We start from the raw sequence: 25,745 nt of genomic DNA on the forward strand, positions 1-25,745 counted from the left end.
TAGAAAGAAGTTGATACAATATGTGAATTGGAAAATGCTTAAAACATAACTTTTATTGATATTATTAAACCAAAATTTCCCATCCCAGGGATCAGTGAGAGAATAAAGATTTTGTCAAAAATTATAAAATGTTCTGGTCTCTTTATTTCACAGAGTGTTCGGAAAGGTTGCAGACATTGGATTGTCATACCCCCATTTCCCCTGACCAGTACAGGGTTTCTGTATTGATGGGACCGGGGGGTGGTCAAAACAGAATTTTTAAGAGAGTCCAAATAGACTAAACTTAGATTTAGTAGAATGGTAATCAATGGTCACCACACTAAGGATTAAATACCTGAATTATGTACAAATACAATCTTTATAGACAGAATTGGAGGCATTCAATTGCAATAAAGAATATAAAGACACTAATAGAGAAATACTGGATAGAATTAGTGGTGATACTGCTGTTGGTGTCTCGTATCACATGGAAAGGGAAATTAATTCCCGCTCTACAACACCAGGTATTCGCAGGCAGTCTCCTCTCCTGATACTGACCCGGCCCAGCGCTGTTTTGCTTCCAAGATCGAACGAGATTGGGCGCTGGCAGCGGGGTATGGTAGTAGAGATTTATGTGTACACCAATGAGAGTGCACCTATATAAGAAATTGAGGAGTAGGAAATCAAGAGGAGATATAGGAGAGAGAAATGACTAGATAGAGAGGGTGAAAATATGTGGATCTGCTTTCCACGTTAGACACGGTTCAGAGATTCCCACAAATGTGGTACAGTGCACCGAGAATCGTGGATGAGAGTCCACGAAATGAGTGAATAGAGAGATATATAAGATAGACAGTTCCTCTCAGAGGGACTGTATGGCAAGCTGATAACTTCAATAGGGTAGTGGGGCGGTTTAACCACTACAAATATTTATTAACACAAGGGACTAACAAGTCCTAATGATACGGGGAAGACCTCCCTGGCGTCTCCCCCTTTTACTCTAATGTAAATAGAAGATAGCTTATATCTCACAGAAGAGAATAGGATTCAGAAAGAGGTATATCACCATGCATAAAAAATATTGATTAGAATAACAGAATTCAGATTGTAAACAGATTCCCACAATATCAGGGAGAGCATGCTTGAAACATCATGATTAGATATAGGTTATTTTGGATCAACAGCAGTATAGTGCAAATTAATTGTACAATAGAAGAGTATACTGATATCAAAATAACAAAAAACGTTTGTCCCAATATCAAAGTGGGAAAGATGCTGAAAGAAATGCCTGTGTTCGGAATAGAGTATTCTGTCTACATTATTTTTGATGCCATAATTATCTGCAGACAATAATGAGACATAAGTGGTATAGAAAATAATGCTGACCTGGCCTCAGTTAAGAAACTGGGATTTGGCCCATATGTGGGAGAAACCCCTTATACACAAAAATCACACTGTTATATAGTAAGTGCAGATAGGGTTAAATAATTTCCCTGATTAAAGTGTTGCTATCTGTGGGACAAGACCACAAGATAGAAGGGGCTTACGATTCTCCAATCACTCCAACAGGCCAGGTAAGCAGGTCAAATTTGCCTCAGGTACAGAGGTGCCATTAGAGGACAGTGTGAGCGGACCCCCCCCCCCCCGCGCAGAAAACGCGTTTCGCCCGTAGGGCTTGTTCACTTCCGGGTTCACGGAACCCGGAAGTGAACAAGCCCTACGGGCGAAACGCGTATAAAGATTGTATTTGTACATTCAGGTATTTAATCCTTAGTGTGGTGACCATTGATTACCATTCTACTAAATCTAAGTTAAGTCTATTTGGACTCTCTTAAATATTCTGTTTTGACCACACCCCGGTCCCATCAATACAGAAACCCTGTACTGGTCAGGGGAAATGGGGGTATGACAATCCAATGTCTACAACCTTTCCGAATACTCTTTGAAATAAAGAGACCAGAACATTTTAACATTTTTTACAAAATCTTTATTCTCTCACTGATCCCTGGGATGGGAAATTTTGGTTTAATAATATCAATAAAAGTTATGTTTTAAGCATTTTCCAATTCACATATTGTATCAACTTCTTTCTAAGAGTGCGCCCACACAAGAGCCTTCTTTTTTCTTCCATTGTAAGTCTGTGTACTTTCTGGCTCTGGGCGCACCACCAACTAGGACAGCATACTAAAAATTGGAATACTCACTTTTTCCTTCCCACTAAAAAGGGTTACTCACTGTCCAACTTTGGTATTTTCTCTATACATTGTTATTACATTTAATGCTACCTGTGCCCGATCGCCCTGTGTTTTGTTACAACCAGGAGAGTCCAGATTCACACTGTCACAAATATAAAAACATACCAGGACTTCCAGATAACAAGGCAATGCTGGAGCGGAATACAGACAGGCACTGAAGTTATATTAACGAAGATGATCAGATGCTCTTACAATTTTAGCAGAGTTGCAGGGAGCCAAGGACCAGAATCTGTAAACAGACAGATGATGTCCTGGAACTGGTAGTTTGTCACAAGAGCTGTATAATCACCGGTTAGAGGACTCAGGAGAAGCAGGAGGCACAGACTAAGTCTTGCACAGGGAAACCACAGCGTTGCAGTCACAAAGGTAGCCTTAATGATCTGGCATAGGAGTACCTCTGAGCAGGAGGATGAATAGCAGCTTCCCAGGTGCAGACCACAGCTGCACATAACCAGGTAATCAACCCTGCAAGGTCACAGAGTGGAAACTGCTAGACAGACCAGTAGGAAGAGAGTGACACCTAGAGGCAGGAAGGAGATATGGCATGGATCATGACAGTTGTGGCTATGGAATAACAATGATGTTGGCTCAGGTTTGGTAGGGTATGCCAGCGGTTGGGATGCCAGCATCAGAATACCAACCGCGGCATCCCGACAATCAGACTCCCGACAGGGGAAGGTACCTTCCCCACATGGTCCTCTAACACTAACCCTCCCTCCCTGCAGCCTAAACCTAACCCCCCCTGTAGCCTAATCCTAACCCTCCGTGGTGACCCCTGAATCTTACAACCCCTTCCTGCATCCTAAACTTAACTCCCCTTTCCTGTAGCCTAAACCTAAGCTGCCCTTCCCATAGCCTGAACCTAACTCCCTCCCCACAGTTCTGGCACTTGGTCATTCGAGATTCCGGAGGTCGGGATTCTAGTGCTGGGAAGGTGATCCTATTTGCGATGCCAGTGTCAGGATTCGGAGTAGTATCAGGATTGATATTTCAACTGCTGGGATCCCGACCGCTGGGATCTTGTCCGAATAGTGGCATTTAATAATGAATTAAAAAGTAGACACAACATGGGAAGCAAAAGTTCTGTGAATTTCTTAAAGTAGAGAGCAGTAAATCTGACAGGGCTAGGGGCAATAGATAGGTTCAGCTGTTTAACTGCCACAACACTCTCCTCTTCCATAATAATAGCATTAAGGGAGGTGATATTATCTACAAAATTTTTATGGAGATAACAGAAATCTGAATATTTGTGAATAGTGTCTACAGGTGGTGGTGTAAAAGCTGTATTATGTGGAAAATTGGATAGGGATGCATAACACTTCTGAAAGTGTTGGGCCATTTCTTGGAGATTATGGCTATTGGAGCCATCAGAGCATTTAATGAGCGGTACAGTTATGGGGCATTTGAAATGCAGTCTACAGTCTAGTAGAGTATCTGCCATATTAGACTTTTTATAAAATCTCTGTTGGACCCATAAGAGAGCTCTAGTTTTTTAGAGAGGATTTGTGAAAGATGGCCCTTAACTGCTACATTTAAAAAAAAATATGTTAACTTCTTTGAGTAGCAGTGGTGGAGCTGAGTAAGAGAAGAGGGACATGTTTCAACTTTCTTATGTTATAGACAGTGTAATGAGAAATTTACATTAATGGAAGGAGTAACTGCATTAGTGTTTTAATACGATAGTTAGTGCTTGAGTAATTTTGTTAACATTGTATTGCTTCAGGAGTAAGGATTTATTGAGATCCCAGTTATGAATTGGAAGTATGTGTGGTGAAAAATTCCAGTTCAATAGCTGAATGGTCAGATTAGGTAATAAGAAGAGCCTGAGCCCTGAGGAGAGTTTGTGAAGTATCACGGTCAGTGAAAAAATAGTCAATGTGTGTGTAAAGATTGTGGGTGGAGAATAATGGAAATAGTCCTTCGCAGAGGGTATGCGATACACCATGGATCGTATAGTTTGCAGAGAGTTAGTTGCAAGAGTAGGATCTTGGAAACTTTGTCACATGTGATGAGAGTTGTACAAGAGCATGATCTATCTAACTTTGGTTCTAGAGTGGTGTTAAAGTTGCCCCAATAATGGTAAGGCTATGGCGCAATTGGGATAGACAGTTAAATAAGGTAGAATAAAGGGAACCCTGCTGCCCATTCAGGACATAGTCAGAAACAAGTTCACTCAGGACATGATTGTATGTGCCTGCAAGAAAAATAAGACAACCTTGAGTATCAGAAATAGAATCATGAATAACGATAGGTGCATTATTATGGATAATCATAGCTGTGCCTCTGCATTTAGCTGACACAGGTGAATAGAAAACATTGGGTATTGTTTACATACTAGGGAAAGATGAGGGGTTTTAAGGTGAGTCTCCTGGAGCATTATTATATTGGGCTTATGCCATCTAAAATAGTGGTTAGCCATGACTCTTTTGGTAGGGAAGTTGAGGATCTTGATGTCAATAGTATGTTTGGCTTAATGGTGGATTAAATGAAACATAGCACCAGATTATTAGAAAAAAAATACACAACTGGTTAAAAAGAGGAGGAATTGAGATAACGTGTAGAAAGTATTGGGAGATGAGGAAGATGGTCAGGGGAAAGTGGTCCTTTCCTATAGCTGGGCTGGGTCTAAACAGGAAACAATTGTCATATAGACACAGGTTTTGTTGGGGGGTAAGGGGTGCCTTTAAAATGAGGAATGTTTCTACGTGTTTCAGTAATTTGGGAATGCAATTGTTAAAATGTAATTCTAAATATACCCTGAAGGATGACATGATGAGCAGGAACTAGCTATGGAGAGTGAGGATAGTGGTAGAGATGGTTAGTTAGTACAGATGGGCAGAGAGTTGGAGAATCCCAATATTCAGTGAGAATTCAACAGTAGTCACATAGAAGCATTTAGTCCCTTACACTAACATAGGTTGCCACATGTTTCCATAAAAGCTGCTCATCAGATCAATATGATGACAAATTGTGAAGGTATCAGTCTACTCACCATGAAATGTGAAAGAGGCACAAAAAGCGCTCTGGAGAGGGCCCCTGGATTCTAAGCAGTGGAGAGCCTGCAGTCTAGATGACCCCTGCTTATAGGAATGGGGAAATCCACACAGTATGCTTTTAAGTATCCAAAGTACTTAAACGATGGGTAGTGGGCTGGAGCTATCCTCGCCCACGTCTGATCTGCCAGGCAGTTAAACCATTAGGTACATTTTTAATGAAGAGGTAAACTTCAGCTTTACACCTTTATCAATGTCAGAAGATTCTCTCTTGCAATTAAAATGTATAACAAAGTTTTGGTCAGACTTTAAAGTAGTATATTTGCCAGGTACAGCATTTTTATCCACAGCATAGTTTTTGTGAGTTGAAGACTCACCAGTGCAATTTTAATTTTAAACTATTCTTTGTTTTGTGAACAGATGAAACTGATTGTGCAGAATAGGGGTCTAGGCACAAGGGCTAGGGAAAAGTGTGGCAGTAGGATAGCCTCTGCACACCACAAAGATAGCATGGGAACCAGAGAGCTCCTTCATACAAGCATAGTACAGCTTGAGCCCAAGAATCTGTACTACTGTATCTTCCTCTCCAGCCTAGTGCCCAACAGATAGACTGATCGCCCTACTTGCTTGAGGGTCTAATGCTCATCCAATATGTGCACCCACCCTCCTTTTAACATGAGGACCTAGTGCCCAGCACCCCTTTACTACTGTATGTGCAGCCTCCCTACTTATCACTACAGCCGCCTACAGCCACCTCGCACCAGGAAATAGATAAGCTGGTTGGAGGTTGGAGGGCTGTGACATGGTGGGCCCTGATTGACCTATCATAAGTCTGTTCCCAGGCCCATGGGGAGCTGTAATTAGCTCACTGTAATTGGCTCCCTGGTGACACCTTGTTTTAAATTATTCCTCCTGATTGGCAAGGCCTGAATGCATTTGCATTCAAACCTGCCAGACTAAGAATGAGGCGAGCTTTTGTTTTGAGGATGTCCATTATCTTTTAATTTAGTAGTGTAGCTGGATATATTAACACAGCTGCTTCGGAACAAGTTGTTGGACTTTTTTTTCTGGGCATGTGCAGAGTGTGCCCCAACAAGTGAAGGCTATGTGGATTTTGAGAAATGGGCCCCTATAAATGAACACTAATGATATAGTGTAATATTGGAACTAAAAAACTACAAGTTACATGATTTTACTTGTATTTGACCATTGTTAATGGAATCCAAAACCAATACAAAGACCACAACACACAGGGAATTTTGGGCAAAGCCAAACCACAAAAATAGTTTCAGAGTCAAAACCAAAACTTAGGCGAATGCGTACATCTCTATTAAAAAAATATATACTGTATATATACTTTTTGAGTTATTGCACAAAATTATAAATAGTTACAAAGTCCCTGGAATAATGATGCATTAAAAAATGCAATATACTGACTGGTCACAGACGTAAAACTTCTCTAGTTATTGTAAAATCAATGGCTAAGGTTTATAACAAGTAGAGCACTCAAGAATCAATCAAGCTGAATGCCTTAACATTTACAGTACTTATTTGTACTAATATGTTTACATTTGATTTGAAATGTGTTCCCGTATTCACTTTTCAGAAAGAGAAATGCTATTCTTAGGCTGTAAAACTCATGGCAAAACACTTTTGCTTTCTTCTTACACCTTGTCATCATTTGATAAATGTTTCTTTTTATGAATAGTTCTCTACCCATAAAAAAATGCTCAATGGGACATTGCCCTCCTGGGGGAAGGCAGCGTCACCTACTCCCAGAGTGGATAATATTTCTCTGCCATAAATGATTTATTTGGCATACTCCAGCAGCACAAATGAAACTGAGTGTTTCACAATCCAGAATCTATGATATTTAGTTTTATGACAATCGATTAAAAAAGAAAGCCATATCACTCTTCATTTGTTTTATTGCGCCCAGTATTTTTATCAGAATGTACTGTTCAAGTAATTTAGGTAAATTGACCTAGAATATAACTAGTTAATGTCAGATGATAGGGCATGGTAGACATTACTGTAGACACTTAGGACATTTTAAGCCGAAATTTGCTGTTTAGAAAGCAGCTCTGAGGTTTATCCAAGCAAATAATCTATGATATTCCTTTGTTACATGGTTTCAGGCTATCCTACTTCAATCAAGCATGTCCCTACACATATACGGCACCCAGTTATCTAAAGCCAAAAACTGACTTGCCATGGTGCTTTTAATAGAACTTCAGACTTTATGCAGAGACTCTGTTGAAGAGCTATGTGTTCTGCACACCAGCACTTTAAAATGTAAATAAAATAAAAACTTGAGGCTCGTGCCCACGTTAATCTGCAGCCAATGGAAAAGTGTCTTTCAATATACCCCTAAAATAGATAAGTACTGAGTAATGGCTCTTCAGCAGGAACATAGAGCTCGTAACTGAGACTGGAATATACTGTATGGTATATGTACTGTTTCAGAAACTCTGAAATCTTTCCAATCTCAGGTCAATGGATGGATAAAACCTTACTCACCATTGAGAGCTGTGCATGCATATCCAGTAAGTTTATTGTTTTTTACTACAGTATATGACACTTTTAATTTAATTTTTATTGTTCTAATTCTTTTCTTATGCTATTGTGAGGCTAATCTCCATGACAATACTGTAATTCTGAATTTCACATTGCTTAGGGTCTGACTTTATCTGTAGAAATTGACCAATAGAAAACATTTATCATTCAATGAAATTACTCAATGGGCATTCTAATACTTAATAGCCAATAAGGTTTTTGTCCACCTGACTTTGGAAAAAATTCAGTGTTACTTACACAAAATATAGTCCATATATTCAAACCCCAGGTAAAGGTTTTATGCTCATTACCTATATCAGCACCAGAGCCATTTCTCAGCATTCTGTACCAGATCTTGGCTTCAGAAGTGAACAACCTCAGATGGCCTTACCCCATTGGATTTTTTTTAATGCATTTTCCAAGCATAGTACTGTACTGTATATTGCTTGAATTGTTTATTTTGAAATGTTGCATTTCTGTTTACAGAACTTAACCCAGAAAACAAATTAGGTAAAACCAGAGGCGGCTCAAGAGAGAATGGGGCCATCAGAGTGCACGTGAAAATCTCCAGAAAAATTCTTTCAATACCATTTTCCAGTGGTGGACAGGTAAGTATCATCTATTGCTGCAGAAAGTCCAGTGTCAGCCCCCCTAGTCTCGGTGGCCCATGTGAACTGCAGACCCTGCATCCATTATATGAGGGTGGTTCAATAAGTAACAAGACCTCTCACGTATGAAATGTTTTCTATTTCATTCTAATTTCCTGTCAGGCTAGAGCAGGTAGACCACTGCTTCTCCTCATGGCTTTAATACTGCATCTCATATCAGTCATGTTATCTGACATCAGCTGTAAAAATGCAGGGCTGGTGGAAACATGGTCAAACACTGAGGTGCATAGTGTGATCATATTTCTGCATCTAAAGGGCACATCACCAGGTGAAATTCATTGCTATCTTGTCATGTACTCAATGTCTGACCATATTTCCACCAGTCTCTCCATCTTACCTGTACAACTGACATTATGACTGATATGAGGTGCAGTCTAATGAGGCCATGAGGGGAAGCCTACTCAGGCAAGATGGGAAATTAGAGAACAATTCTTATGTGAGAGTTCTTCTTACCTAACTTATTAAACCACTCTCGTAGGTGGGTAAAACTACAATGGGCTCCTTATGCTCATTAAAATCCTAAGAAATACATGTGAAAAGTTGTACTAGCATTTTAAAATAACACAAAAAAGTAATTGGGTTTGAGCCCTGAGAAGAAACTGCAAAAGGGCTAATGAATAGAAAAATTTCCATTTCTGGCACAGCCATTGTCCAATCTTCTCTTCGGCATACACTATTAAACGCTCAATGTAAAGATTTACAAAGGGCATTTTCTCTGGTTTGCTTTGGGAATGCAAATGTTTGCATGAAAAAAATTATTTTTATGCTCACTCACAGAAATCATCTTATAATATGTATGTTTTTTTAAAAAAAAACAATATATATGTTTATGTGTTTTCATACTTAGCAGCTGTTATTTTAATTAGTGCTGGGCAAGATAACGCGTTATTAACGCGTTAACGCCATAAGGCAATAACGGCGATAATATTGTTAACGCCGTTAATGCTGCTGCGCCGGAAGAAGCCGCCGGAAGCAGTTATTCATCTGACCCCCTTGATGGAGAAGCCGCTGGATGCCGCCGGAGAAGAGGAAGCCACCGGATGCCGCCGGAGAGGAGGAAGCCGCCAGCCGCCATAACCTCTTGAGACCGAGACATCTTCACAATATCTCTGTGAGTACTGGTTTTTATACAGAGCCTAAGCTCTAAGAGTTCTAAGCTAGAACACAAGCAGTGGGACTGGGTGAGTGGGATCCCGTAGCGCACGCTGGCCGGAACTGGGTAACTTAGTTACGCGGCTGAGGAGAAACCTCAGTCGCGTGGGTTGCAGCGAGCAGGGCAGCCCTTCTCTTCTCTGGCGGGTGCCGCTGTGGGACTGGATGAGAATGGTTCCGCAGCGTGCGCGCAAGTTCTATCAACGCCGCTGTGGGACTGGATGTGATGGGTTTATGTACATTGGGGCTGATATTGCTTATATTAACAGGAGAGTTAGTGGAAGTTTGGGCCTCCTTCGTTCATTAAGGTCTCCCTGCTGAGCTATTATACTCCCTTTTATTGCTGGGGTGCCTAATCTGCTATAAACAAAAAATACAGTTTGTTTTACTTTTTTTTAATAAATTTTATTTTATTTATTTAAAAATGTTTTCACAGAAAATGGAGAAAGGAACCGAAATCTTACATGGACATTTTCATTTTAAATCTCTACCAGATGGCACAGTTGATAAAACCAAAGTTATTTGTAAACACTGCAAAGCTGAATTTTCTTATCACCGGAGTACTTCGAGTCTGAAGTATCACTTAAATGCAATACACACCGTTGATGCCAGCAATTCACCCACTAAAACAAACAGTGGAGGCAAGCTTCGGCAGACTACATTGGATACAGCATATGGGAGAAGTATAGATAAACAAAAGCAAGAAAAGCTAACAAATAACATAGCGAAGTGGATAGCTACAAACTGCAGGCCAATTAGTATTGTCGAAGATGTCGGTCTGAGGAATGTTCTTAGGATCGCAACGAATGACAGCACGTATGAGCCTCCCTCAAGACGCACCATCACAAGAAGAATACATGACTTGTATGAAAAGGAGAGTACTACAAAAGCGATGGCGTTACAATGTGTACCACATGTTGCTCTCACTGGAGATTACTGGACATCGCTGGGTAACCATAATTACCTCGGAGTTACAGTGCATTATATTGATGAACACTGGGAGCTACATTCACATGCTCTGACTGTAATGAAAACAGAAGAGAGACATTTTGCTGAAACGTGCGCTGAACATTTTATTCATGTTGCACAGGAGTGGAACATTTCAGATAAAGTCGGCACACTTAGCACAGATAGTGCAAGAAATATGATTGCTGCTGCAAGACACCTGCCTTTTGAACATGTCCCCTGCACTGCGCACAGTCTCCAGCGTTCTGTCACAGTATCTCTGCAGAACAGTGCGTTTGACAATGTCCTGGCCAAATGCAGAAAAGTTGTAGGCCACTTTAAACACAGTCCAGCAAGTGCTGCAGAATTACAAAAACAACAATTTCAACATAGACAAAATAAGGAGTCGCTTATACAAGATATTCCAACCAGATATGCAATACTAGAGGCCCTGCCACTATGTATGAAACAACCAATTCCCATTGTGCATTTTAACATATCACGAATGCAAGTCTGTCAGTCACTGTCTGCTAATTTAGCTAGGGATCTGTCTCTTAACATGCAGCCTGCTGCAGAGGGATGAATTAACAGAGCATGGTGGCATATTTAGTTACGTATAAAATTTACAGTTATTTTATGTCTATTATTTAGCTCAGTAATACACATACTGATGTATATTAAGTTCAAAATGTAGCTTTACATGATCTTCAAATTGGCCCTTTAATGTTTGCTGATTACAAGAATGTTATATTGGGATTTGTTTAATTGTATTATTCCTTCAAAATGTGTTTAGAACAATTTAATTACAGTGATGTTATAAAGTGTTTATTTAGATTAGAATGTTGAGCAAGGATTTAGATATTTCTATTAAATTTATAATATTGAACATTCTACATGCTTTTCTTATTTGGTTTTAAAGCTAGAATGAAAAAATATATAGCATTATTGTTCTACATCCCATGCAGATCAGGAATTAAGTATTAAAATTAGTGCTGGGCAACGATTAAAATTTTTAATCGCAATTAATCGCAGGATTTCATGCGATTAATAGCGATTAATCGTATTGTTATCCGACTAAAGACAATAATGAATTCAAAAGTAGTGTATTGCGCACTTTTAGTATTATTTTTAATTTTAATTTTTAAAGTTTTTTAAATGCTACTGTGTTAAGGGAAAACTGCAAACCAAATGTTTTTGCTGTGTAGTGTCTTTAGTCGGATAACAATACGATTAATCGCTATTAATCGCATGAAATCCTGCGATTAATTGCGATTAAAAATTTTAATCGTTGCCCAGCACTAATTTTAATACTTAATTCCTGATCTGCATGGGATGTAGAACAATAATGCTATATATTTTTTCATTCTAGCTTTAAAACCAAATAAGAAAAGCATGTAGAATGTTCAATATTATAAATTTAATAGAAATATCTAAATCCTTGCTCAACATTCTAATCTAAATAAACACTTTATAACATCACTGTAATTAAATTGTTCTAAACACATTTTGAAGGAATAATACAATTAAACAAATCCCAATATAACATTCTTGTAATCAGCAAACATTAAAGGGCCAATTTGAAGATCATGTAAAGCTACATTTTGAACTTAATATACATCAGTATGTGTATTACTGAGCTAAATAATAGACATAAAATAACTGTAAATTTTATACGTAACTAAATATGCCACCATGCTCTGTTAATTCATCCCTCTGCAGCAGGCTGCATGTTAAGAGACAGATCCCTAGCTAAATTAGCAGACAGTGACTGACAGACTTGCATTCGTGATATGTTAAAATGCACAATGGGAATTGGTTGTTTCATACATAGTGGCAGGGCCTCTAGTATTGCAACAGCTTAAAGGTCTGCATCTTTTTTTACATGTATTAGATATCATACAGACAGTGGCTGGGATAAATTTACTAAGCAGCAATTTTCAAAGCTTCCATGTCACCTGCATTTTAAGGCGCAATAAAAAGAAATATAAAATCAGGCATGTTTTTATGCAATAATATTGCTCCTTTAAATCCAGTATCTGAAAATGGCAAAAACATGGCAGCTTTGAAATGCACTGCTTTGTGAATTTACTCCAGTGTCTTACAGATTTGGAAATGCTTGCTCTATCTATAATGTAATCCATAGGTAATGCTTTACGTTTTAACAGAGCTACAGTGAAAGTCAGGAGTTACAGGGCAGGTGAGGGCAGGGACGCTGAGGGGGAGTTAGAGAGAGGGTGAGGGCAGGGATGCTGAGGGAGAGTTACAGGGAGGGTTAGGGCAGGGACGCTGAGGGGAGAGTTACAAGGAGGGTGAGTGCAGGGATGCTGAGGGGGATTTACAGGGAGGGTGAGGGCAGGGACACGTGTGGTGGTCTTCTTGGGCAGACAGACGCAGTGGCGGAACTAGAGAATAGTGGGCCCAGGTGCAACAATATGCATTGGGCCCCATCCCATATTAAAAATAGGGAAATGGCATCCCCCAAAATATGGTTTGTCTCACTAACAAGGAGTGTCGCCACACAATAGTACTCCCAATTCACATTATACTACACAGTAGAGAGCCTTATACACCGTATGCCACACAGTAGAGAAGCTTAAACACAGTACGCCACACAGTAGAGAGCATAATACACGTTGCGCCATACAGTAGAGAGCCTTATACAGGGTACGCCAGACAGTAGAGTAGCTTATACATGGTACTCCACACAGTAGAGAGCCTTATACATGTTGCGCCACAGTTTAGAGCCTTATACAGGGTATGCCACACAATAGAGAAGATTATACATGTTATAACACATAGGGGGTATTCAATTATTGCCAGATTTTTCTTCCAGTTGAAAAATCGGCAATTAATCATCCGTTTTTAGGGCGATTTAGATTCGCCCTATTCAATGCCTGTGCCGATTTTTCGACTTGTTGAAAAGTCAGGCACTGGCAAAAACCATGTGAATCTGCGAATTTGCAGCCGATCTACGAGTTTTTTTGAATTTGGGGGCATTTTCACCCATGCCGATTCAACAAAAAAAGGGGGGAAATTCATGTCCGAAAAAGGGATTCAAAATCGGGCTCAAAACGCCTGCAATTGAATACCCATGGTCCAATTTGGCACATAATTGAATACCCCCTATAGTAGAGAAGCTTATACACGTTACGCCACACAGTAGAGAGATGCACACGTCAACATTTACTACCGGAAATGTGAGATAGATAGATAGATAGATAGATAGATAGATAGATAGATAGATAGATAGATAGATAGATAGAGATGTGGCCAGCCTCATTGTTGCCGCAATGTGTAGGAACCGGCATACGCATCATGGCAAGCAGTAGTGAATGCCGTGCTGTGGCTATTTGCAGCCTCTGTTCACTCCATAGAAGTACACATGCGCGCTTCATAGACATGGGCACACTAGTGGCGTCATCCATGCCGCGATGCGTGCGCATCACGGGATGGATGAGTGTGGCTACATCCATAGATATGGATCCATGCCACGATACGTACGCATCACGGGATGGATGAGTGTGGCTACATCTGAAGATATGGATATACACACACATAGTAAAACACACACACAGCAAAACACATATACACAGACAGACCCACAGAAAACACACACAAACACATACATACAGCTAAACACATAGCAAAATACATATACAGCATACCTCCGAACTTTTCAGTTTCATAAAGAGGGACACGCGCGGCGAAGCCGCACGCGCGCCCGAAAAAGGGCCTGGCCTATGAGAAGGGGGCGTGACTTCACGGGAGGACCCAAGATCGCGAGCCATGCCCCCGTTTTCGTCACTGAGGGGGCATGCACAGCGCTCTGTGAGCCGCTGGCATGCCCCCTCTCCCTCTGACTCCAGTGAATAGACGCTGTGCGCATGCGCACAGCGTCTATTCACCGCTGCTCTGCTAAGCAGGGCAGTGAGAGACAGAGCCTCCCATCTGCCCCCCACCCCCACCGCGGGACACTGCGGCCCGCGGGTGGAACAGCGGGACTGTCCCGCGAAAATCTGGACAGTTGGGAGGTATGATACAGTATACACAGAAAAACACACACATAGCTAAACACACACACACACACACACACACACACACACACACACCTAAACAGACATAGGAAAATACATATACAGTATATACAGGAACACACACACCCATAGCTAAACACACACTCTTTACTTGACATGTGTTTTCTTTTTCCACACTCTGCACCTCCTGGCTCTGGCTCCTCACTGCAGGGGCTGAGTGCACTGACATCTCCTCATTCTTCTGTACATACACTCACACACTGCTGCCGTGACTCCCCCTCCTCCCTCCCCCATAAGTCCCAGCATGCAGTGGAGGGCCAACACACTACACAGAGACCAGGAAGCTGAGAGCTGCAGCAGCAGTGCGGTGCAGAGATGAAGGGTGATGTGACTGATCACCCTCTCACTGGCGCCGGGGGCTTTCTCTGTTAGAACTTGTAGCTCAGTGGCGGCAGCATGTAATGAGTCAGTGTGACTCACTACACTGCTACCGGCTGCGGGCTCCTTCATAGCGCTGGGCGGCTCCATCAGTGAGGAGGCAGGGAGAGGGGCGGCTCCATCAGTGAAGAGGCAGGGAGAGGGGAGCTGCTGTTTATGCTGCTGGCGCCGCTGCTGATGTCTGTCAGAGTGACAGGCGCTGGCAGCCGGCATCAACAGCGCACATCATAGCAAGGTCGCAGAGCAGGGAGAGCACCTCTCTGACCCAGCGCCTACCTGCTTTGCAGGACCTTGCTGAGCGGGTAGCGCCGGGCCTGGCTGTAGGTTCTGTATCACCAAGGCCCATACCTTGTCCGCAGGTCTAAATATAATGTTCCTTTGCGATGATAAATGCTGCAATGCTTGTCTTTCCAATTTGGATAAGTTGTCACGCACTGATGGTCTTTGTGCTAAATAATCATCGTTCTGCTGCTCCAATAAGCGCATAAACGTGCGGACAGAAGCGTTAGTTGATACTGGTTAAAATGTGGACCTAGGTAAGATTTCTTGCACTTTCGCTGGTATTTCAACCGAGGATGGAATTTGCGACGGATTCTTGGAAAAGTGCTCCTTAAATTTTAAGCTCCTATGTAGCTTAAATTTTTCCACCTGCCACTGAAGAGGATCACGTTGACAAGTGAGGACAAGTGACAGTCCTTTTGAAAGAACCTTCAATTCAGTGAGTGTCAACTCATAGTCTGATAAATTTACCACTACTTTATCCTTTTCTTTGGGGGCCTGCTGACCCTGCCTTTTCCTTTGGAACTGCTTTCCCCTCCTCGTATACGGGCGCTGCCTCCTCCTCCGGGGCCCTTGGCCCTTGTTGTAACCCCTAAAAGGTGTAGTGTAGCTTGAGTATTGCTCGTGGCCTCAGACTCACTCCCTGTAGAGTTGAATTCATTAGATGATTCTAGATCCTGTGTATGCTGTGTACATCTCTGGAAGAATGGTCTTTTAAATTCACGTCTATTTGATGTATCCGTCCATCTGTAGACCGTTTAATTATCATAGTCCTAGTCTACTTTAGCACGTATTTGTGCCTTAAATTTAATGAGATCTCTTTTCTAGATTTGGATTTGACCATTCAATTTCTCATACCAGTTAAGTGACGTATCTGTTTCTAGGATCACCTTATGTACCACCTCAAGGTCCGCAACCTTCTCTTTGATGGTATTCATCTCCTTGGAAGACTGCTCGATAATAAGTAACATAAAATCCATTAAGTATTTGTTTAGGAAGCCGTCCCACTTTTTGCAAAAGCTCGGGTCATTGCACCCTATAGTGGGTGAATTCCTTACTCTCAAGCCCCTCGGGATCTTTTTTGCGCGATAGTAATCTGACAGGGATATGCAGTGGTACAGAAAGTACATTTATTTTCTTTTAAGCCTCAATAACTCCCGGTATACATTCTCAAGTAAAGTGGACTCTAGCTGGTCTTGTAATGCCTCTCTATACAATATATCCTCAGCTTCAGCCTCAGAATAACTATGTGTCTCCCAGTGGATATTGAATAAACGCAAAGCTACTCGGGTCCTGTGCAGCAGTTGATTCAGCCATATTGACCACCAACGTGATACAGCACAGGAGGCAGTATTTATAAGATTAATCAATGGGCATAAACAATGGATATGTGCAGTAGCAGCATCAATTCTATTAAAGTGCGTCCAATAGTGCAAAACACGTGCAGCAGTTATACTAAAATAGTGCAGAACTTGCATTAAAACTTAGAACAGTTAATTCACTAGCATCAGTGCAGTGTTGATGCATGTAACAAAGGAGCAGAAAAGGTCATGTCAAAGTCGAAAAATATTGCAGTACACACATCACGTACAAACTACGCACAGATGGCCTCCGTGCGGGTACTTGCTCTGCTGTGCGTGCGCATATTCGCAATTTGCATATCGTCGCTCCCGCGGTCCTGCGTATTAGCGCGTGGTATGAGTATTTATGGTAGAGTTTGTGAACGCATGGAAGGCTATCAAACCACATTACATATTTAATCCAAATAGTGCACAATGTACACATAGTCTCCCTGCACCACATCAGAAAGTAACAGCAGTTTAAATGGTAACAGAACAAAGGGATTCACCTTTACAGGATAGGAGGGGACAGAACAAGCTTATAAGGTGGTGTTTGGTATCCAGCTGAAGGGTATTTTAATGGTAACATTCCGGTGTTGGTTTGAGAAAGATCGCATGTTCCTGCGGATAGTTATGTGCAGGAGCAGAATATAGATATAAACTGTATTTACTGTACATTATGTATGCGGCGGGAATCCAGAGGAGACCACCCACAAGAGCAGTTGGAACAGACATCCCCCACCTATTCAAACCGACCTATGACCTCTCCTGTACTGTAAATGACCATCCCTGTGTCCATTGGACAAAGATATTACAGTGCTGAGTTGTATTTTCCTTTTCCTTGCTAAAGATATTACAGTATCCATTGTGTTATGTTTTGGATGAATTGTACAAAGAGAGCCTGCAGCAGGCCTGGTCAGACACAAGACTCACAACGTTATCTATCAGATGACGGAGGACCAGACTGGGTAGCGCGGCGAATCCACTCACGTATGTACCATTGATTGTAGCCATTATTCTGTTGTATTGTATTGTTTATATTGTAACCCCCTTTCAGCAATAATACGCTGTGGTGTCGGAACCCAGTGGTTTAACTACAAACTAATGTCGTGTCTTCCTTTCCCTGCTAAGGTTTAAAGTGTATTACTATCGCATTGCATTGCTGTAAAAGGTTTAAAATGTATATCTGGGTGTGTACGCGCTGCGTGTACTTTGTACCGTCAGCGCGGCGTGTGTACGCAAAGTCCATACACTGTACGGGACTCTGTACGCAAACAGTGTACAATGTACGTAGGGTGTGTATTACGTTTAGCGGCCGCAGCGGCTTCATGGTAAAGTGTATTTGAAGTGTGTATAAGGTATAGCTTTTCATTCCTGCATATAAAATGGCATTATCAATTGGCGGTTCGTCCGGGATATCACGTTCTTAATGACGCACTGTACATTACAAACGCAGCTGTAATTGACCGGCTCCGATGGACGCATCGCAAAGCTGATGAAAATAACATCCACGTTAATGTATTGTGTTATCAGTAAGCCGCTGATATGAAATTTAAGGGACAAGGCGTTTCTCATAATATTTAAGATGCTAAAATGTATTTTTATTGTTGCAAAACAAGGTTCAAATAAGTCATATTGTGTTTGATTCAGATTGGATTGTTTATCTGTTTAAGTAGGTTTAAAAGTATATTTAAAAGTTGCTGCATAGCCTTGATATAGTTTTTTTTTTTAACTCAGGCCTAAATTAATTTCTGGTGCTTGTATGATGTGTGATTTTTTTGTGACAAAGAAAGCCGCATGGTCTGTCCTCCATTTTGGACTAGCCACATGGCCTGTCCACCATTTTGTGTAATCCTCATGGATGTGGAAGGGGAAGGAGCAACGGTAAGTTTGGGAGGGTCATTTTCTGAATAGCTGATTTTCAGTCTGCTCAGAATAATCAGCTTTCCTTGGTCACATCAAGCACGATTTATGAGTTACCAATGCATTTATTTAACCCATGCCATAGTCAATTACAAATAGTTTCAATTGGGCCTAGTGAGAGTTAAGAGATGAATACTTGATGTAAGAATTACACACAGGAAAAAAAAAGTTTTTTTTTTCTCTTTTACCTCTAGGATTTAGTTAATATCTGCTTGCTAGTTTAGGATAGCCATTGAAATGTTAATTAACCTGTCCCACTACCCTCTTGAACAGGCATATGAACCTCTGTTGATATGCAAATTAGAAGCACTGAATGGGTAAATGAGTCTCAGGAGACCAGTGAATGGTACATATATATAATTATTATAATTATGTGTGTGTTTATATCAATGTATGTTCTGCAAGATGGCTATCCAATCTGAATCATATCATTTAAATTATTGATCATTGCTAGATTCATTTAGACCTGTGTGAAACTGGAGATATTTGTTGCTATATAGTAAAAACTAAAATAAATATTTAAGGAAGTAAGCGTAAAGCACAAACACAGTCTGGCCTAGTTGTAAAGGTTTATACAGAAAGAAACTGTGTTGTGTTTAGTGGGCAATAGTAGTTTTATTGCTCACATTTATAGAGTTGTATGATTTGTGCTATTGCGGACGTACGGTTTTGTACACGTGTCTCGGACAAAGTACAGAACTGCACACGCGGCGTAAGAGACACGCACGGTCGCGTGTTTATGCAAATTTTTTAAGAGTATGGGCGCTAAGTACAAATTACACAGTAGTTCGTTTGGTTTAAAGGTGGGACAGTAGCCACGCTACAATAGCACAAAACTACCCGATTTCTAAAAAAAAATTGTATAAAAACTAAATTTTGTATAAATAATTTTTATTTAAATTGCCTCTGGGGGTAAAGCTGCCAACCTGAATGAATTCAAATTTTCTGTACAGAAAAACAAAGTATATTTGAGTGAGCAAACGTAAGAGTGAACGTATTGAACTCCGGAAGTCGGGTCCCGTGGTACACCGAGTAAGTAGAGGCTTGGTGGCGTGAAGTGGCTGACTCACGTTAATATAGATTGAAATACGCAAATCATGAGGTGATTTGCAGAGGAGCGTGATAGTGTATTGTATTGCGAAAAAGGTTTTTGTATTACGCTCTGGGCTGAGGGTCGCAGTTTGTACAACGACCCGTGGTTGTACGGCAGATAGGTAACAAGTTCCTATATGCTGTGCGATTCGACCGCGCATTTGTGGGTGCGATAGAAATAGCGCAACTGGATACCCCTTTATGAGCTTTTGCATAAAATCGCAGTACCATTAGTGCTGTATAGAGCATACGCAAGTGTGATTTGTGTATAAGGTTATAGGGAGTTTTCGCTGGTCTCTCTCAGGAAAATCTCCAGCGGTCTATATTTACTGGAATAGGTAAGTCACTCCTAAACACTTCCAGTAAATAGAAACTGAAAGGGCCTCGCTGGGTACGCAGTGTTCACTATTGGAGTGAGTCATGGTACTCAGTGGAGAAGGAGCGAGTGAAAGCGCTAGGCGTCTTTCACCGTTTATCTGCGGTGTGCATTGGGGATTGCGTTTATTGGCAAAAAGTCCGCGATGGGATCCAATTGCACAAGCAGTGGGCGTTCAGTAACCAGGGTTCAGGTTGAATAGCCGCGGCCCAGTGTGTCAGCGAGGATTGTTATGTGTGAAAAGTATGGTTCACACACGGAGGCTTTTTGCAATGAATGGGTATGTATGACTAACAAAGATAGGGAACCATTCCCTAGGGTGGGCAGCTTTGAACCAGAGGCACTGCAGAATGTAGGCAGTAAAATATGTCTTCTTAAACCCAGAAAACAAAGGATTAGACATACAGATTGTTTAAATTTATGGCAACAGGAGGGGGATATACAAAGAGAATTAGCTCGCGCAGCAGGTTCCAAACCTAGCGGGAAAATAATGGCGACCGCACCACCTCCACTACCGTATATTGCGGGGGAGAAGATGGCTACAGTCAATGGTATATCCGTAAAATATAGTAGTATGTAAAAACAATGTATTAACCCTAATTATTTTTTGCAAGATGTGTCCTGTTTTTGAAGTCTTTTCAAGGTTATAGGTCACAAGAGGATGATGGACTTGCTGGCAGATCAGTTCCTGTATTTATTTACAGAGAGAGAGAGAGACATAAGATGCATTGGAGGGAATGGTAATTGTATCGCTGGCCTGTAACTGTAATTGTATGTAACTGTATGTTTTTACTGCTTACTGTATGAGTTGTCACTATAGGTATACTGTACTTTGTAATATTTATTGAATCTATATCTTTTTTTTAATAACAAATATATCCAGCCAAATCGCAGCTCTCCTCCAAGCAGTCACCTTGCTGCAGGAAACTCAGGTGGGGCCTGTCCAAACAGGTAGAGCAGTAACAATATTCCCCAATGAAAGAACTAGTGAGGTCACAGCTACCGGTAAGTGTGAGACAGTTCATTGCACAGAGACAACAACACCTCACAGTAAACAGATTAGGAATGGAATGGTAGGATTACTCCCTGTCTTGGAAATAGTAACCCCAAATGGGGGAACCGATAGTCAGGGAATAATCCTCACCAGGAATAATGCAATGTATTGCCCGTGGCCAAGACATGAGCTGCGATCAATCATTTCAGAATTCCCCGACCCTCAGAAGCATTTAGCCAGATGTCAGACATTTTTCAGAGATCTGGGTAATGCGTATGAACCGACAAACAAACACTGGCGGATATTTTTGAAAGCGTGCCTACCTCCTAATATTGACACCCAAAAATGTATCACTGATTGTAGATTAGAGTCGGATAGTCTTATGACTGACAAAACACAATCAGGAGAACTTAGAGCAAATTAACATGCAACTAGAGTTGTATTTCCCCACAACTGTTAAGTGGAGAAAAATTTTCTCCATAAAACATAGGGAAAATGAAATGACATCTGAATATTTCCATCAGGACCTGCAAATAATAGATAGATATATGGGGGTATCAGATACAGGGAACAATGCAAATTACAGGGAGGTAGCTGTTTCTGTATTAATGGATGGACTCAATCAGACAGTAAGGGACACGGTACAAACATTTTTTGCCTGATTGGAGAGGGGCCACAGTAGCTTGTCGTAGAGAGTGCACGATTGAACACCATAAGAATAGTGTTAGGCGCAGAGAACAACAGGTGGAGAGGTTGAGGACGGTAAGTATACTGGCACATACAGGAAAGACTACAATTGAAAAAGGAAAGAGAAAGACAAAAAACCCTTGTTTGGGAGCACTCATTTGTTAACATAAATATGTGTATGATTAGAAATGTGAGAATAAAGTAAAACTTAACCTTTATTGTTTCTTGAATAAAAAATCGATAATTTGAAAGTCGTGTCAAACGACTGTTGTTCTTTGTGTGTAATTCTTGTTTAACCTTTTTAACAAATAAGGTACAAGAAATTTGAAAAGGTGAAAATATCATGGGGTTGATTGAGGATACCAGCTGATAGCTTAAATTTGAGGGTATCCAAAAATTCACTGTGTATGCCTTTCAGTGTGATGTGGTTTATTCAACAGGACTCATTCACATATCCCACTTCTTTCCCCCGTTATACCAGCATTACCACTCACTTAGCATCCAGCTCTACCCCCTTCCCTGTTCCCAGTCTCCCCCCTTTTCCCTCTTACAACATGTCCGCACCAGTCTTCCAAAGTCACGATCTGACACGTCCAGGCATCCGCCCATCATTTGATTTCTGTTTTGATAGGTCAACACAGTACTCTTATACTGGCCACAGGAGAGCAGTAGAGAGAGGCTCTCATGACCAAGCCTACCAGGTGAAACGTACGTCGAGACACGTCACATGATGACGTCATTGCGGCAACGCCCAGTCCGGAAGCGGGCGGCCGCGATCTTCACTGTCAGCAGGTAAACTCCGGGGGACTTCAGGATGGAAACTTTTAATTCATACCGCGGCTGCGGCAACACACACTGGATCACCAGGGTTTGACTGTCCTTTTTACCTCACCCAGAATTGCTCACTCCTCAGCATAACAGTGCATTTAGGATTCCTGTCTACAGCATTCTTTTACATAGGAGTGTAGCAATTCATACCATCCTCATTCCCCGCTTATGCCTAATGAATATCAATTGATTCATACTATTTACTAATGACATCTATGCCTAATAGATTATCAGTTGATGTCCTGCTATTTCATTAATGATATTTACTATATGATTATGTTTATGCTAATAATAGCTAGTGATTCTGTGGTACACTTATTTACCAATGATAGCTCCTCAAGATTTATTTGATAAGGCCTAACGCAGTAGATATGAGCCAGCCTTGAGCTCTAAACCCATTAATTTTTTTCTCGTGTTATCTATTAAGTATTTTTTGATACACTATTCATTTATTTTTGTCTGATCTGCTACTACTGGATTTCTGTGAGAGTATTTTCATTTATTTTTGCTTTGCAGTTTATCTTTGTCTTGCCATTTTGGTTTACTAATTTGGGATTTCCTGTGTACAATTATAATCCTTGAACCTTCTTGCAAAGGGTCAACTGTACCCCAATTAATTCCTGTGAATACATTACGTCACAGTACCACTTAGCAAATTCCAAACCACTCTTGGCATTTAACCTATGACTAATAATCAATATCAGAATAAAGCATTGTATGCATTCATATATTTGCATTCATATTTGTTTATTTTTCACATTTTCATATCTTTCCCATATACTCTTAATATACTCTTCTTATCTGGAAAAACCATTTCGGACAACTTACTGTCCTGATTTATGTAAAGTACGGAAAGTAGAAGTGGTCTCCTCTTTCCTTTTCCTTTTCTTCCACAAAAACGGCCCACGGCCATACTATCCTGAATACGCCCAATCTTGTCCGATCTTGGAAGCTAAGCAGGTATAGCTTGGTCAGTACTAGGAAGGGAAACCTCCTGAGAATACTAGGTGCAGTGGGCCCCTTTTTTCCAAGAATTATTCCTTCTTGCTTCATACCTTCTAAATTTTCCACACACTCTCTCATCTGGAACTACTGTTTCAGGCCCTTTGTGGTTCCGATTTATGTAAAGTACAGATAATAGAAGTGGCCCCTCCCTTTCCTCCTCTCCATCCAATGGCCCACGGTCATACCACACTGAATACGGCCGATCTTGTCCGATCTCGGAAGCTAAGCAGGATTGGCCCGGTCAGTACTAGGAAGGGAAACTTCCTGAGAATACCAGGTACAGTGGGCCCCCTTTTTCTCTAAGGAGACCTTCACCACTTCCACATTTTCTCTGCATTTACCTTGAGCTCATTTTGAATAAACCACATCACACTGAAAGGCATACACAGTGAATTTTTGGATAGACTCAAATTTAAGCTATCAGCTGGTATCCTCAATCAACCCCCTGATATTTTCACCTTTTCAAATTTCTTGTACCTTATTTGTTAAAAAGGTTAAACAAGAATTACACACAAAGAACAACAGTCGTTTGACACGACTTTCAAATTATCGATTTTTTATTCAAGAAACAATAAAGGTTAAGTTTTACTTTATTCTCACATTTCTAATCATACACAGATTTATGTTAACAAATGAGTGCTCCCAAACAAGGGTTTTTTGTCTTTCTCTTTCCTTTTTCAATTGTAGTCTAACCTACAAAATTCCTGGGAGCACCGCCAATCATTTGCAGTTCAGGAATTATTCAATAACTGCTTGTATATTGGTATCTTATGTCTATTGTCAATTTATAACTTCAGTAAAATTGTTCAGACTAGTGCGATTCACAAAAAATATTTCCTAACCACATACAGGAAAGACCCATCAGTCCAAACCCCAGATCCCTAATGGTCAATAATATGTTACACTTGTAGGAAGGAAGGGTATTTTGCCAGAGATTGTAGGAGTAGTAGGACACATAGTCAATATAGATCCCCTAGACAGAAAACACAAGCCACATTATTAAACACATAGACGGGACCAAGGGACATATAGTAAGGAATCATAAGCCATATAGAAAACACAGATTCGGCTAATGGGAAGAACAGAATAAATGCAACTTACTAATGTTACATTTCGCTGTTCTAGATGCATGTCCATCACAGGTAGAGAAAATTATCTCAAAGATACCGGGTTCCCTATGAACTTAGAATGGACAGGACACTGGATTGATGGCTGGGATAGTCCCAGTAGAGATATAACACACATAGATTTTTTTGGGGGGAGCAGACCGAGTAGAGAATCATTCCCGAAGTGCCCAATCCAAATGTCAAACTTTGTAAAATCTTCTTTGCCTCTACCAACTTATCTGTTACTAAACTCTATGTGATTTGTCTTCAAAGTTTCCTCTTCATCTCTTACGTTCACAGACAGGGTTACAGTTCAGATGCCACAGGCCTACTTGGTCTTTCAGAGTTCTGCCCAAATCCAGTATATCTCACCAGCATAGGGACACCAGTATCAGTGTGCCTGGTCATGCACAAAGGGTGGAGAATGGGAATACGGGTGAAGGGATACTGTATATAGACACCGATATGCATGATGGCATGACAGCCTGATGGTGAATGCAAATCTGAAAAATGTTCTTTTTATTATTTCCTTTCTCTTTTCACTTTCCACAGATGGTTTATTTCACACAACTGATAATACACAACAGTTAAACACATTGAAATGCAAGATTTGTGTTCCCTACAGAAAGGTCGCTGACCCGGAGAGAACTCGTGACAAAGAGCAGAGTGTAGAGAACCTTGTATCACTGGAGTGTCTGTTCCGGGAAGGTTGAGAGGCAGGACTGTTGAAGGGCATCCGAGCACAGATCTAGAACGGTTGTAGTATTATTCTTTTTTTTTCACCTCCCCCTGCATTTTCCTGTTTTTTCCCCTTCTTATTTTCCTCCTTTCCCTAAACGAAATGGATCGATCACAAGATACTGCGTTTAGGGTTCTATTAGTAATTCTGGTTTTGATCAAGGACAGTTTGTTTTGGTGAGGGTCCCAGAGAGGTCGAGCAGGGATCTGGAATGGGTTCTGATGGCAAGTATGAATTTGTAGGATCTCAGGATCAGCGCATCACTTTAGTAAAGGCTGGCATCAGTAAGCGCTCTGGTAGTCAGGGAGCTCGGAGGCATTGTGAGGGGTTATTGTCTGATGAATATTGTATTTGTA

General features: G+C 40.9%; 3 pseudogenes; 2 read left to right on the forward strand and 1 right to left on the reverse strand.

Moving 5' to 3' along the window:
- Positions 1-488: 488 nt before the first annotated feature.
- LOC134947001 (5S ribosomal RNA) lies at positions 489-607 on the reverse strand (annotated as a pseudogene).
- A 22,833-nt stretch (positions 608-23,440) lies between these two features.
- On the forward strand, positions 23,441-23,558 carry LOC134947210 (5S ribosomal RNA; annotated as a pseudogene).
- Positions 23,559-23,715: 157 nt separating this feature from the next.
- Positions 23,716-23,833, forward strand: LOC134946118 (5S ribosomal RNA; annotated as a pseudogene).
- Positions 23,834-25,745: the final 1,912 nt, after the last annotated feature.

The sequence above is a fragment of the Pseudophryne corroboree genome, chromosome 7, assembly GCF_028390025.1.
Source record: "Pseudophryne corroboree isolate aPseCor3 chromosome 7, aPseCor3.hap2, whole genome shotgun sequence".
NCBI lineage: Eukaryota > Metazoa > Chordata > Amphibia > Anura > Myobatrachidae > Pseudophryne > Pseudophryne corroboree.